Source organism: Notolepis coatsorum, assembly GCF_963971535.1.
Source record: "Notolepis coatsorum genome assembly, chromosome: 1".
Taxonomy (NCBI): Eukaryota; Metazoa; Chordata; class Actinopteri; order Aulopiformes; family Paralepididae; genus Notolepis; species Notolepis coatsorum.
Window position 1 is genome coordinate 59,920,105 of NC_140165.1, and position 16,449 is coordinate 59,936,553.

Here is a 16,449-nt window from a genome sequence, read left to right on the forward strand (position 1 = left end):
TCACCACTCTCTCTTAAAGCTAGTGAACACTCACCACTCTCTCTTAAAGCTAGTGAACACTCACCACTCTCTCTTAAAGCTAGTGAACACTCACCACTCTCTTAAAGCTAGTGAACACTCACCACTCTCTCTTAAAGCTAGTGAACACTCACCACTCTCTCCTAAAGCTAGTGAACACTCACCACTCTCTCTTAAAGCTAGTGAACACTCACCACTCTCTCTTAAAGCTAGTGAACACTCACCACTCTCTTAAAGCTAGTGAACACTCACCACTCTCTTAAAGCTAGTGAACACTCACCACTCTCTTAAAGCTAGTGAACACCCACCACTCTCTCCTAAAGCTAGTGAACACTCACCACTCTCTTAAAGCTAGTGAACACTCACCACTCTCTTAAAGCTAGTGAACACTCACCACTCTCTCCTAAAGCTAGTGAACACTCACCACTCTCTTAAAGCTAGTGAACACTCACCACTCTCTTAAAGCTAGTGAACACTCACCACTCTCTTAAAGCTAGTGAACACTCACCACTCTCTTAAAGCTAGTGAACACTCACCACTCTCTTAAGCTAGTGAACACTCACCACTCTCTTAAAGCTAGTGAACACTCACCACTCTCTTAAAGCTAGTGAACACTCACCACTCTCTCTTAAAGCTAGTGAACACTCACCACTCTCTCTTAAAGCTAGTGAACACTCACCACTCTCTTAAAGCTAGTGAACACTCACCACTCTCTTAAAGCTAGTGAACACTCACCACTCTCTCTAAAGCTAGTGAACACTCACCACTCTCTCTTAAAGCTAGTGAACACTCACCACTCTCTTAAAGCTAGTGAACACTCACCACTCTCTCTTAAAGCTAGTGAACACTCACCACTCTCTTAAGCTAGTGAACACTCACCACTCTCTTAAAGCTAGTGAACACTCACCACTCTCTCTTAAAGCTAGTGAACACTCACCACTCTCTTAAAGCTAGTGAACACTCACCACTCTCTTAAAGCTAGTGAACACTCACCACTCTCTTAAAGCTAGTGAACACTCACCACTCTCTCTTAAAGCTAGTGAACACTCACGACTCTCTCTTAAAGCTAGTGAACACTCACCACTCTCTCTTAAAGCTAGTGAACACTCACCACTCTCTCTTAAAGCTAGTGAACACTCACCAATCTCTTAAAGCTAGTGAACACTCACCACTCTCTCTTAAAGCTAGTGAACACTCACCACTCTCTCTTAAAGCTAGTGAACACTCACCACTCTCTCTTAAAGCTAGTGAACACTCACCACTCTCTCTTAAAGCTAGTGAACACTCACCACTCTCTCTTAAAGCTAGTGAACACTCACCACTCTCTCTTAAAGCTAGTGAACACTCACCACTCTCTCTTAAAGCTAGTGAACACTCACCACTCTCTCTTAAAGCTAGTGAACACTCACCACTCTCTTAAAGCTAGTTAACACTCACCACTCTCTCTTAAAGCTAGTGAACACTCACCACTCTCTCTTAAAGCTAGTGAACACTCACCACTCTCTCTTAAAGCTAGTGAACACTCACCACTCTCTCTTAAAGCTAGTGAACACTCACCACTCTCTCTTAAAGCTAGTGAACACTCACCACTCTCTTAAAGCTAGTGAACACTCACCACTCTCTCTTAAAGCTAGTGAACACTCACCACTCTCTCTTAAAGCTAGTGAACACTCACCACTCTCTCTTAAAGCTAGTGAACACTCACCACTCTCTTAAAGCTAGTGAACACTCACCACTCTCTTAAAGCTAGTGAACACTCACCACTCTCTCGTAAAGCTAGTGAACACTCACCACTCTCTCTTAAAGCTAGTGAACACTCACCACTCTCTCTTAAAGCTAGTGAACACTCACCACTCTCTCTTAAAGCTAGTGAACACTCACCACTCTCTCTTAAAGCTAGTGAACACTCACCACTCTCTCTTAAAGCTAGTGAACACTCACCACTCTCTCTTAAAGCTAGTGAACACTCACCACTCTCTCTTAAAGCTAGTGAACACTCACCACTCTCTCTTAAAGCTAGTGAACACTCACCACTCTCTCTTAAAGCTAGTGAACACTCACCACTCTCTCTTAAAGCTAGTGAACACTCACCACTCTCTCTTAAACCTAGTGAACACTCACCACGCTCTTAAAGCTAGTGAACACTCACCACTCTCTCTTAAAGCTAGTGAACACTCACCAATCTCTCTTAAAGCTAGTGAACACTCACCACTCTCTTAAAGCTAGTGAACACTCACCACTCTCTCTTAAAGCTAGTGAACACTCACCACTCTCTCTTAAAGCTAGTGAACACTCACCACTCTCTCTTAAAGCTAGTGAACACTCACCACTCTCTTAAAGCTAGTGAACACTCACCACTCTCTTAAAGCTAGTGAACACTCACCACTCTCTCTTAAAGCTAGTGAACACTCACCACTCTCTTAAAGCTAGTGAACACTCACCACTCTCTCTTAAAGCTAGTGAACACTCACCACTCTCTCTCTCTCTCTTAAAGCTAGTGAACACTCACCACTCTCTAAAGCTAGTGAACACTCACCACTCTCTTAAAGCTAGTGAACACTCACCACTCTCTCTTAAAGCTAGTGAACACTCACCACTCTCTTAAAGCTAGTGAACACTCACCACTCTCTCTTAAAGCTAGTGAACACTCACCACTCTCTTAAAGCTAGTGAAAACTCACCACTCTCTCTTAAAGCTAGTGAACACTCACCACTCTCTTAAAGCTAGTGAACACTCACCACTCTCTCTTAAAGCTAGTGAACACTCACCACTCTCTCCTAAAGCTAGTGAACACTCACCACTCTATCTTAAAGCTAGTGAACACTCACCACTCTCTCTTAAAGCTAGTGAACACTCACCACTCTCTTAAAGCTAGTGAACACTCACCACTCTCTTAAAGCTAGTGAACACTCACCACTCTATCTTAAAGCTAGTGAACACTCACCACTCTCTTAAAGCTAGTGAACACTCACCACTCTCTTAAAGCTAGTGAACACTCACCACTCTCTCTTAAAGCTAGTGAACACTCACCACTCTCTCTTAAAGCTAGTGAACACTCACCACTCTCTCTTAAAGCTAGTGAACACTCACCACTCTCTCTTAAAGCTAGTGAACACTCACCACTCTCTCTTAAAGCTAGTGAACACTCACCACTCTCTTAAAGCTAGTGAACACTCACCACTCTCTCTTAAAGCCAGTGAACACTCACCACTCTCTCTTAAAGCTAGTGAACACTCACCACTCTCTCTTAAAGCTAGTGAACACTCACCACTCTCTCTTAAAGCTAGTGAACACTCACCACTCTCTCTTAAAGCTAGTGAACACTCACCACTCTCTTAAAGCTAGTGAACACTCACCACTCTCTCTTAAAGCTAGTGAACACTCACCACTCTCTCTTAAAGCTAGTGAACACTCACCACTCTCTCTTAAAGCTAGTGAACACTCACCACTCTCTTAAAGCTAGTGAACACTCACCACTCTCTTAAAGCTAGTGAACACTCACCACTCTCTCGTAAAGCTAGTGAACACTCACCACTCTCTCTTAAAGCTAGTGAACACTCACCACTCTCTCTTAAAGCTAGTGAACACTCACCACTCTCTCTTAAAGCTAGTGAACACTCACCACTCTCTCTTAAAGCTAGTGAACACTCACCACTCTCTCTTAAAGCTAGTGAACACTCACCACTCTCTCTTAAAGCTAGTGAACACTCACCACTCTCTCTTAAAGCTAGTGAACACTCACCACTCTCTCTTAAAGCTAGTGAACACTCACCACTCTCTCTTAAAGCTAGTGAACACTCACCACTCTCTCTTAAACCTAGTGAACACTCACCACGCTCTTAAAGCTAGTGAACACTCACCACTCTCTCTTAAAGCTAGTGAACACTCACCACTCTCTCTTAAAGCTAGTGAACACTCACCACTCTCTCTTAAAGCTAGTGAACACTCACCACTCTCTCTTAAAGCTAGTGAACACTCACCACTCTCTCTTAAAGCTAGTGAACACTCACCACTCTCTCTTAAAGCTAGTGAACACTCACCACTCTCTCTTAAAGCTAGTGAACACTCACCACTCTCTTAAAGCTAGTGAACACTCACCACTCTCTTAAAGCTAGTGAACACTCACCACTCTCTTAAAGCTAGTGAACACTCACAACTCTCTCTTAAAGCTAGTGAACACTCACCACTCTCTCTTAAAGCTAGTGAACACTCACCACTCTCTCTTAAAGCTAGTGAACACTCACCACTCTCTTAAAGCTAGTGAACACTCACCACTCTCTTAAAGCTAGTGAACACTCACCACTCTCTTAAAGCTAGTGAACACTCACCACTCTCTCTTAAAGCTAGTGAACACTCACCACTCTCTTAAAGCTAGTGAACACTCACCACTCTCTTAAAGCTAGTGAACACTCACCACTCTCTCTTAAAGCTAGTGAACACTCACCACTCTCTCTTAAAGCTAGTGAACACTCACCACTCTCTTAAAGCTAGTGAACACTCACCACTCTCTTAAAGCTAGTGAACACTCACCACTCTCTCTTAAAGCTAGTGAACACTCACCACTCTCTCTTAAAGCTAGTGAACACTCACCACTCTCTCTTAAAGCTAGTGAACACTCACCACTCTCTCTTAAAGCTAGTGAACACTCACCACTCTCTCTTAAAGCTAGTGAACACTCACCACTCTCTCTTAAAGCTAGTGAACACTCACCACTCTCTCTTAAAGCTAGTGAACACTCACCACTCTCTTAAAGCTAGTGAACACTCACCACTCTCTCTTAAAGCTAGTGAACACTCACCACTCTCTCTTAAAGCTAGTGAACACTCACCACTCTCTCTTAAAGCTAGTGAACACTCACCACTCTCTCTTAAAGCTAGTGAACACTCACCACTCTCTCTTAAAGCTAGTGAACACTCACCACTCTCTTAAAGCTAGTGAACACTCACCACTCTCTCTTAAAGCTAGTGAACACTCACCACTCTCTCTTAAAGCTAGTGAACACTCACCACTCTCTCTTAAAGCTAGTGAACACTCACACTCTCTTAAAGCTAGTGAACACTCACCACTCTCTTAAAGCTAGTGAACACTCACCACTCTCTCTTAAAGCTAGTGAACACTCACCACTCTCTCTTAAAGCTAGTGAACACTCACCACTCTCTCTTAAAGCTAGTGAACACTCACCACTCTCTCTTAAAGCTAGTGAACACTCACCACTCTCTCTTAAAGCTAGTGAACACTCACCACTCTCTCTTAAAGCTAGTGAACACTCACCACTCTCTTAAAGCTAGTGAACACTCACCACTCTCTCTTAAAGCTAGTGAACACTCACCACTCTCTCTTAAAGCTAGTGAACACTCACCACTCTCTCTTAAAGCTAGTGAACACTCACCACTCTCTCTTAAAGCTAGTGAACACTCACCACTCTCTCTTAAAGCTAGTGAACACTCACCACTCTCTTAAAGCTAGTGAACACTCACCACTCTCTCTTAAAGCTAGTGAACACTCACCACTCTCTCTTAAAGCTAGTGAACACTCACCACTCTCTTAAAGCTAGTGAACACTCACCACTCTCTCTTAAAGCTAGTGAACACTCACCACTCTCTCTTAAAGCTAGTGAACACTCACCACTCTCTCTTAAAGCTAGTGAACACTCACCACTCTCTTAAAGCTAGTGAACACTCACCACTCTCTTAAAGCTAGTGAACACTCACCACTCTCTTAAAGCTAGTGAACACTCACCACTCTCTTAAAGCTAGTGAACACTCACCACTCTCTCTTAAAGCTAGTGAACACTCACCACTCTCTCTTAAAGCTAGTGAACACTCACCACTCTCTTAAAGCTAGTGAACACTCACCACTCTCTTAAAGCTAGTGAACACTCACCACTCTCTCTTAAAGCTAGTGAACACTCACCACTCTCTTAAAGCTAGTGAACACTCACCACTCTCTCTTAAAGCTAGTGAACACTCACCACTCTCTTAAAGCTAGTGAACACTCACCACTCTCTCTTAAAGCTAGTGAACACTCACCACTCTCTTAAAGCTAGTGAACACTCACCACTCTCTCTTAAAGCTAGTGAACACTCACCACTCTCTCTTAAAGCTAGTGAACACTCACCACTCTCTTAAAGCTAGTGAACACTCACCACTCTCTCTTAAAGCTAGTGAACACTCACCACTCTCTTAAAGCTAGTGAACACTCACCACTCTCTTAAAGCTAGTGAACACTCACCACTCTCTCTTAAAGCTAGTGAACACTCACCACTCTCTTAAAGCTAGTGAACACTCACCACTCTCTTAAAGCTAGTGAACACTCACCACTCTCTCTTAAAGCTAGTGAACACTCACCACTCTCTCTTAAAGCTAGTGAACACTCACCACTCTCTCTTAAAGCTAGTGAACACTCACCACTCTCTCTTAAAGCTAGTGAACACTCACCACTCTCTCTTAAAGCTAGTGAACACTCACCACTCTCTTAAAGCTAGTGAACACTCACCACTCTCTCTTAAAGCTAGTGAACACTCACCACTCTCTCTTAAAGCTAGTGAACACTCACCACTCTCTCTTAAAGCTAGTGAACACTCACCACTCTCTCTTAAAGCTAGTGAACACTCACCACTCTCTCTTAAAGCTAGTGAACACTCACCACTCTCTTAAAGCTAGTGAACACTCACCACTCTCTCTTAAAGCTAGTGAACACTCACCACTCTCTCTTAAAGCTAGTGAACACTCACCACTCTCTCTTAAAGCTAGTGAACACTCACCACTCTCTTAAAGCTAGTGAACACTCACCACTCTCTTAAAGCTAGTGAACACTCACCACTCTCTCTTAAAGCTAGTGAACACTCACCACTCTCTCTTAAAGCTAGTGAACACTCACCACTCTCTCTTAAAGCTAGTGAACACTCACCACTCTCTCTTAAAGCTAGTGAACACTCACCACTCTCTTAAAGCTAGTGAACACTCACCACTCTCTCTTAAAGCTAGTGAACACTCACCACTCTCTCTTAAAGCTAGTGAACACTCACCACTCTCTTAAAGCTAGTGAACACTCACCACTCTCTTAAAGCTAGTGAACACTCACCACTCTCTCTTAAAGCTAGTGAACACTCACCACTCTCTTAAAGCTAGTGAACACTCACCACTCTCTCTTAAAGCTAGTGAACACTCACCACTCTCTTAAAGCTAGTGAACACTCACCACTCTCTCTTAAAGCTAGTGAACACTCACCACTCTCTTAAAGCTAGTGAACACTCACCACTCTCTTAAAGCTAGTGAACACTCACCACTCTCTTAAAGCTAGTGAACACTCACCACTCTCTTAAAGCTAGTGAACACTCACCACTCTCTCTTAAAGCTAGTGAACACTCACCACTCTCTCTTAAAGCTAGTGAACACTCACCACTCTCTTAAAGCTAGTGAACACTCACCACTCTCTTAAAGCTAGTGAACACTCACCACTCTCTCTTAAAGCTAGTGAACACTCACCACTCTCTCTTAAAGCTAGTGAACACTCACCACTCTCTTAAAGCTAGTGAACACTCACCACTCTCTCTTAAAGCTAGTGAACACTCACCACTCTCTTAAAGCTAGTGAACACTCACCACTCTCTTAAAGCTAGTGAACACTCACCACTCTCTTAAAGCTAGTGAACACTCACCACTCTCTCTTAAAGCTAGTGAACACTCACCACTCTCTCTTAAAGCTAGTGAACACTCACCACTCTCTCTTAAAGCTAGTGAACACTCACCACTCTCTTAAAGCTAGTGAACACTCACCACTCTCTTAAAGCTAGTGAACACTCACCACTCTCTTAAAGCTAGTGAACACTCACCACTCTCTCTTAAAGCTAGTGAACACTCACCACTCTCTTAAAGCTAGTGAACACTCACCACTCTCTCTTAAAGCTAGTGAACACTCACCACTCTCTTAAAGCTAGTGAACACTCACCACTCTCTTAAAGCTAGTGAACACTCACCACTCTCTTAAAGCTAGTGAACACTCACCACTCTCTCTTAAAGCTAGTGAACACTCACCACTCTCTTAAAGCTAGTGAACACTCACCACTCTCTTAAAGCTAGTGAACACTCACCACTCTCTTAAAGCTAGTGAACACTCACCACTCTCTTAAAGCTAGTGAACACTCACCACTCTCTTAAAGCTAGTGAACACTCACCACTCTCTCTTAAAGCTAGTGAACACTCACCACTCTCTTAAAGCTAGTGAACACTCACCACTCTCTTAAAGCTAGTGAACACTCACCACTCTCTCTTAAAGCTAGTGAACACTCACCACTCTCTTAAAGCTAGTGAACACTCACCACTCTCTTAAAGCTAGTGAACACTCACCACTCTCTTAAAGCTAGTGAACACTCACCACTCTCTTAAAGCTAGTGAACACTCACCACTCTCTTAAAGCTAGTGAACACTCACCACTCTCTTAAAGCTAGTGAACACTCACCACTCTCTCTTAAAGCTAGTGAACACTCACCACTCTCTTAAAGCTAGTGAACACTCACCACTCTCTTAAAGCTAGTGAACACTCACCACTCTCTCTTAAAGCTAGTGAACACTCACCACTCTCTTAAAGCTAGTGAACACTCACCACTCTCTTAAAGCTAGTGAACACTCACCACTCTCTCTTAAAGCTAGTGAACACTCACCACTCTCTTAAAGCTAGTGAACACTCACCACTCTCTCTTAAAGCTAGTGAACACTCACCACTCTCTTAAAGCTAGTGAACACTCACCACTCTCCTTAAAGCTAGTGAACACTCACCACTCTCTTAAAGCTAGTGAACACTCACCACTCTCTTAAAGCTAGTGAACACTCACCACTCTCTTAAAGCTAGTGAACACTCACCACTCTCTTAAAGCTAGTGAACACTCACCACTCTCTTAAAGCTAGTGAACACTCACCACTCTCTTAAAGCTAGTGAACACTCACCACTCTCTTAAAGCTAGTGAACACTCACCACTCTCTTAAAGCTAGTGAACACTCACCACTCTCTTAAAGCTAGTGAACACTCACCACTCTCTTAAAGCTAGTGAACACTCACCACTCTCTTAAAGCTAGTGAACACTCACCACTCTCTTAAAGCTAGTGAACACTCACCACTCTCTTAAAGCTAGTGAACACTCACCACTCTCTTAAAGCTAGTGAACACTCACCACTCTCTTAAGCTAGTGAACACTCACCACCTCTCTTAAAGCTAGTGAACACTCACCACTCTCTTAAAGCTAGTGAACACTCACCACTCTCTTAAAGCTAGTGAACACTCACCACTCTCTTAAAGCTAGTGAACACTCACACTCTCTTAAAGCTAGTGCTCTCTCTTAAAGCTAGTGAACACTCACCACTCTCTCTTAAAGCTAGTGAACACTCACCACTCTCTTAAAGCTAGTGAACACTCACCACTCTCTTAAAGCTAGTGAAGACTCACCACTCTCTTAAAGCTAGTGAACACTCACAACTCTCTCTTAAAGCTAGTGAACACTCACCACTCTCTCTTAAAGCTAGTGAACACTCACCACTCTCTCTTAAAGCTAGTGAACACTCACCACTCTCTTAAAGCTAGTGAACACTCACCACTCTCTTAAAGCTAGTGAACACTCACCACTCTCTTAAAGCTAGTGAACACTCACCACTCTCTCTTAAAGCTAGTGAACACTCACCACTCTCTTAAAGCTAGTGAACACTCACCACTCTCTTAAAGCTAGTGAACACTCACCACTCTCTTAAAGCTAGTGAACACTCACCACTCTCTTAAAGCTAGTGAACACTCACCACTCTCTCTTAAAGCTAGTGAACACTCACAACTCTCTCTTAAAGCTAGTGCACACTCACCACTCTCTCTTAAAGCTAGTGAACACTCACCACTCTCTCTTAAAGCTAGTGAACACTCATCACTCTCTTAAAGCTAGTGAACACTCACCACTCTCTTAAAGCTAGTGAACACTCACCACTCTCTTAAAGCTAGTGAACACTCACCACTCTCTCTTAAAGCTAGTGAACACTCACCACTCTCTTAAAGCTAGTGAACACTCACCACTCTCTTAAAGCTAGTGAACACTCACCACTCTCTTAAAGCTAGTGAACACTCACCACTCTCTCTTAAAGCTAGTGAACACTCACGACTCTCTCTTAAAGCTAGTGAACACTCACCACTCTCTTAAAGCTAGTGAACACTCACCACTCTCTCTTAAAGCTAGTGAACACTCACCACTCTCTCTTAAAGCTAGTGAACACTCACCACTCTCTTAAAGCTAGTGAACACTCACCACTCTCTTAAAGCTAGTGAACACTCACCACTCTCTCTTAAAGCTAGTGAACACTCACCACTCTCTCTTAAAGCTAGTGAACACTCACCACTCTCTTAAAGCTAGTGAACACTCACCACTCTCTCTTAAAGCTAGTGAACACTCACCACTCTCTCTTAAAGCTAGTGAAAACTCACCACTCTCTCTTAAAGCTAGTGAACACTCACCACTCTCTTAAAGCCAGTGAACACTCACCACTCTCTCTTAAAGCTAGTGAACACTCACCACTCTCTCCTAAAGCTAGTGAACACTCACCACTCTATCTTAAAGCTAGTGAACACTCACCACTCTCTTAAAGCTAGTGAACACTCACCACTCTCTTAAAGCTAGTGAACACTCACCACTCTCTTAAAGCTAGTGAACACTCACCACTCTCTCTTAAAGCTAGTGAACACTCACCACTCTCTTAAAGCTAGTGAACACTCACCACTCTCTTAAAGCTAGTGAACACTCACCACTCTCTCTTAAAGCTAGTGAACACTCACCACTCTCTCTTAAAGCTAGTGAACACTCACCACTCTCTCTTAAAGCTAGTGAACACTCACCACTCTCTCTTAAAGCTAGTGAACACTCACCACTCTCTCTTAAAGCTAGTGAACACTCACCACTCTCTTAAAGCTAGTGAACACTCACCACCCTCTCTTAAAGCTAGTGAACACTCACCACTCTCTCTTAAAGCTAGTGAACACTCACCACTCTCTCTTAAAGCTAGTGAACACTCACCACTCTCTTAAAGCTAGTGAACACTCACCACTCTCTCTTAAAGCTAGTGAACACTCACCACTCTCTCCTAAAGCTAGTGAACACTCACCACTCTATCTTAAAGCTAGTGAACACTCACCACTCTCTCTTAAAGCTAGTGAACACTCACCACTCTCTTAAAGCTAGTGAACACTCACCACTCTCTTAAAGCTAGTGAACACTCACCACTCTATCTTAAAGCTAGTGAACACTCACCACTCTCTTAAAGCTAGTGAACACTCACCACTCTCTTAAAGCTAGTGAACACTCACCACTCTCTCTTAAAGCTAGTGAACACTCACCACTCTCTCTTAAAGCTAGTGAACACTCACCACTCTCTCTTAAAGCTAGTGAACACTCACCACTCTCTCTTAAAGCTAGTGAACACTCACCACTCTCTCTTAAAGCTAGTGAACACTCACCACTCTCTTAAAGCTAGTGAACACTCACCACTCTCTCTTAAAGCTAGTGAACACTCACCACTCTCTCTTAAAGCTAGTGAACACTCACCACTCTCTCTTAAAGCTAGTGAACACTCACCACTCTCTCTTAAAGCTAGTGAACACTCACCACTCTCTCTTAAAGCTAGTGAACACTCACCACTCTCTTAAAGCTAGTGAACACTCACCACTCTCTCTTAAAGCTAGTGAACACTCACCACTCTCTCTTAAAGCTAGTGAACACTCACCACTCTCTCTCTTAAAGCTAGTGAACACTCACCACTCTCTTAAAGCTAGTGAACACCCACCACTCTCTTAAAGCTAGTGAACACTCACCACTCTCTCTTAAAGCTAGTGAACACTCACCACTCTCTCTTAAAGCTAGTGAACACTCACCACTCTCTCTTAAAGCTAGTGAACACTCACCACTCTCTTAAGCTAGTGAACACTCACCACTCTCTCTTAAAGCTAGTGAACACTCACCACTCTCTCTCTTAAAGCTAGTGAACACTCACCACTCTCTTAAAGCTAGTGAACACTCACCACTCTCTTAAAGCTAGTGAACACTCACCACTCTCTCTTAAAGCTAGTGAACACTCACCACTCTCTCTTAAAGCTAGTGAACACTCACCACTCTCTCTTAAAGCTAGTGAACACTCACCACTATCTCTCTTAAAGCTAGTGAACACTCACCACTCTCTTAAAGCTAGTGAACACCCACCACTCTCTTAAAGCTAGTGAACACTCACCACTCTCTTAAAGCTAGTGAACACTCACCACTCTCTCTTAAAGCTAGTGAACACTCACCACTCTCTCTTAAAGCTAGTGAACACTCACCACTCTCTCTTAAAGCTAGTGAACACTCACCACTCTCTTAAAGCTAGTGAACACTCACCACTCTCTTAAAGCTAGTGAACACTCACCACTCTCTTAAAGCTAGTGAACACTCACAACTCTCTCTTAAAGCTAGTGAACACTCACCACTCTCTCTTAAAGCTAGTGAACACTCACCACTCTCTCTTAAAGCTAGTGAACACTCACCACTCATTTAAAGCTAGTGAACACTCACCACTCTCTTAAAGCTAGTGAACACTCACCACTCTCTTAAAGCTAGTGAACACTCACCACTCTCTCTTAAAGCTAGTGAACACTCACCACTCTCTTAAAGCTAGTGAACACTCACCACTCTCTCTTAAAGCTAGTGAACACTCACCACTCTCTTAAAGCTAGTGAACACTCACCACTCTCTCTTAAAGCTAGTGAACACTCACGACTCTCTCTTAAAGCTAGTGAACACTCACCACTCTCTTAAAGCTAGTGAACACTCACCACTCTCTCTTAAAGCTAGTGAACACTCACCACTCTCTCTTAAAGCTAGTGAACACTCACCACTCTCTTAAAGCTAGTGAACACTCACCACTCTCTTAAAGCTAGTGAACACTCACCACTCTCTCTTAAAGCTAGTGAACACTCACCACTCTCTCTTAAAGCTAGTGAACACTCACCACTCTCTTAAAGCTAGTGAACACTCACCACTCTCTCTTAAAGCTAGTGAACACTCACCACTCTCTTAAAGCTAGTGAACACTCACCACTCTCTCTTAAAGCTAGTGAACACTCACCACTCTCTTAAAGCTAGTGAACACTCACCACTCTCTCTTAAAGCTAGTGAACACTCACCACTCTCTCTTAAAGCTAGTGAACACTCACCACTCTCTCTTAAAGCTAGTGAACACTCACCACTCTCTCTCTTAAAGCTAGTGAACACTCACCACTCTCTTAAAGCTAGTGAACACCCACCACTCTCTTAAAGCTAGTGAACACTCACCACTCTCTTAAAGCTAGTGAACACTCACCACTCTCTCTTAAAGCTAGTGAACACTCACCACTCTCTCTTAAAGCTAGTGAACACTCACCACTCTCTCTTAAAGCTAGTGAACACTCACCACTCTCTTAAAGCTAGTGAACACTCACCACTCTCTTAAAGCTAGTGAACACTCACCACTCTCTTAAAGCTAGTGAACACTCACCACTCTCTCTTAAAGCTAGTGAACACTCACCACTCTCTCTTAAAGCTAGTGAACACTCACCACTCTCTCTTAAAGCTAGTGAACACTCACCACTCATTTAAAGCTAGTGAACACTCACCACTCTCTTAAAGCTAGTGAACACTCACCACTCTCTTAAAGCTAGTGAACACTCACCACTCTCTCTTAAAGCTAGTGAACACTCACCACTCTCTTAAAGCTAGTGAACACTCACCACTCTCTTAAAGCTAGTGAACACTCACCACTCTCTTAAAGCTAGTGAACACTCACCACTCTCTCTTAAAGCTAGTGAACACTCACCACTCTCTCTTAAAGCTAGTGAACACTCACCACTCTCTTAAAGCTAGTGAACACTCACCACTCTCTCTTAAAGCTAGTGAACACTCACCACTCTCTCTTAAAGCTAGTGAACACTCACCACTCTCTTAAAGCTAGTGAACACTCACCACTCTCTTAAAGCTAGTGAACACTCACCACTCTCTCTTAAAGCTAGTGAACACTCACCACTCTCTCTTAAAGCTAGTGAACACTCACCACTATCTTAAAGCTAGTGAACACTCACCACTCTCTCTTAAAGCTAGTGAACACTCACCACTCTCTTAAAGCTAGTGAACACTCACCACTCTCTCTTAAAGCTAGTGAACACTCACCACTCTCTTAAAGCTAGTGAACACTCACCACTCTCTCTTAAAGCTAGTGAACACTCACCACTCTCTCCTAAAGCTAGTGAACACTCACCACTCTATCTTAAAGCTAGTGAACACTCACCACTCTCTCTTAAAGCTAGTGAACACTCACCACTCTCTTAAAGCTAGTGAACACTCACCACTCTCTTAAAGCTAGTGAACACTCACCACTCTCTTAAAGCTAGTGAACACTCACCACTCTCTCTTAAAGCTAGTGAACACTCACCACTCTCTTAAAGCTAGTGAACACTCACCACTCTCTTAAAGCTAGTGAACACTCACCACTCTCTCTTAAAGCTAGTGAACACTCACCACTCTCTCTTAAAGCTAGTGAACACTCACCACTCTCTCTTAAAGCTAGTGAACACTCACCACTCTCTCTAAAGCTAGTGAACACTCACCACTCTCTCTTAAAGCTAGTGAACACTCACCACTCTCTTAAAGCTAGTGAACACTCACCACTCTCTCTTAAAGCTAGTGAACACTCACCACTCTCTTAAAGCTAGTGATGAACACTCACCACTCTCTTAAAGCTAGTGAACACTCACCACTCTCTCTTAAAGCTAGTGAACACTCACCACTCTCTTAAAGCTAGTGAACACTCACCACTCTCTCTTAAAGCTAGTGAACACTCACCACTCTCTTAAAGCTAGTGAACACCCACCACTCTCTTAAAGCTAGTGAACACTCACCACTCTCTTAAAACTAGTGAACACTCACCACTCTCTCTTAAAGCTAGTGAACACTCACCACTCTCTCTTAAAGCTAGTGAACACTCACCACTCTCTCTTAAAGCTAGTGAACACTCACCACTCTCTTAAAGCTAGTGAACACTCACCACTCTCTTAAAGCTAGTGAACACTCACCACTCTCTTAAAGCTAGTGAACACTCACAACTCTCTCTTAAAGCTAGTGAACACTCACCACTCTCTCTTAAAGCTAGTGAACACTCACCACTCTCTCTTAAAGCTAGTGAACACTCACCACTCTCTTAAAGCTAGTGAACACTCACCACTCTCTTAAAGCTAGTGAACACTCACCACTCTCTTAAAGCTAGTGAACACTCACCACTCTCTCTTAAAGCTAGTGAACACTCACCACTCTCTTAAAGCTAGTGAACACTCACCACTCTCTTAAAGCTAGTGAACACTCACCACTCTCTTAAAGCTAGTGAACACTCACCACTCTCTTAAAGCTAGTGAACACTCACCACTCTCTCTTAAAGCTAGTGAACACTCACAACTCTCTCTTAAAGCTAGTGCACACTCACCACTCTCTCTTAAAGCTAGTGAACACTCACCACTCTCTCTTAAAGCTAGTGAACACTCATCACTCTCTTAAAGCTAGTGAACACTCACCACTCTCTTAAAGCTAGTGAACACTCACCACTCTCTTAAAGCTAGTGAACACTCACCACTCTCTCTTAAAGCTAGTGAACACTCACCACTCTCTTAAAGCTAGTGAACACTCACCACTCTCTTAAAGCTAGTGAACACTCACCACTCTCTTAAAGCTAGTGAACACTCACCACTCTCTCTTAAAGCTAGTGAACACTCACGACTCTCTCTTAAAGCTAGTGAACACTCACCACTCTCTTAAAGCTAGTGAACACTCACCACTCTCTCTTAAAGCTAGTGAACACTCACCACTCTCTCTTAAAGCTAGTGAACACTCACCACTCTCTTAAAGCTAGTGAACACTCACCACTCTCTTAAAGCTAGTGAACACTCACCACTCTCTCTTAAAGCTAGTGAACACTCACCACTCTCTCTTAAAGCTAGTGAACACTCACCACTCTCTTAAAGCTAGTGAACACTCACCACTCTCTCTTAAAGCTAGTGAACACTCACCACTCTCTTAAAGCTAGTGAAAACTCACCACTCTCTCTTAAAGCTAGTGAACACTCACCACTCTTTTAAAGCCAGTGAACACTCACCAACTCTCTCTTAAAGCTAGTGAACACTCACCACTCTCTCTAAAGCTAGTGAACACTCACCACTCTCTCTTAAAGCTAGTGAACACTCACCACTCTCTTAAAGCTAGTGAACACTCACCACTCTCTTAAAGCTAGTGAACACTCACCACTCTCTTAAAGCTAGTGAACACTCACCACTCTCTTAAAGCTAGTGAACACTCACCACTCTCTTAAAGCTAGTGAACACTCACCACTCTCTTAAAGCTAGTGAACACTCACCACTCT

General features: G+C 43.1%; 1 protein-coding gene across 1 annotated transcript in view; it reads left to right on the top strand.

Moving 5' to 3' along the window:
- The window catches only part of LOC311234607 (kalirin-like), a 225,865-nt gene that overhangs the window by 20,006 nt on the left and 189,410 nt on the right, over positions 1-16,449 (top strand).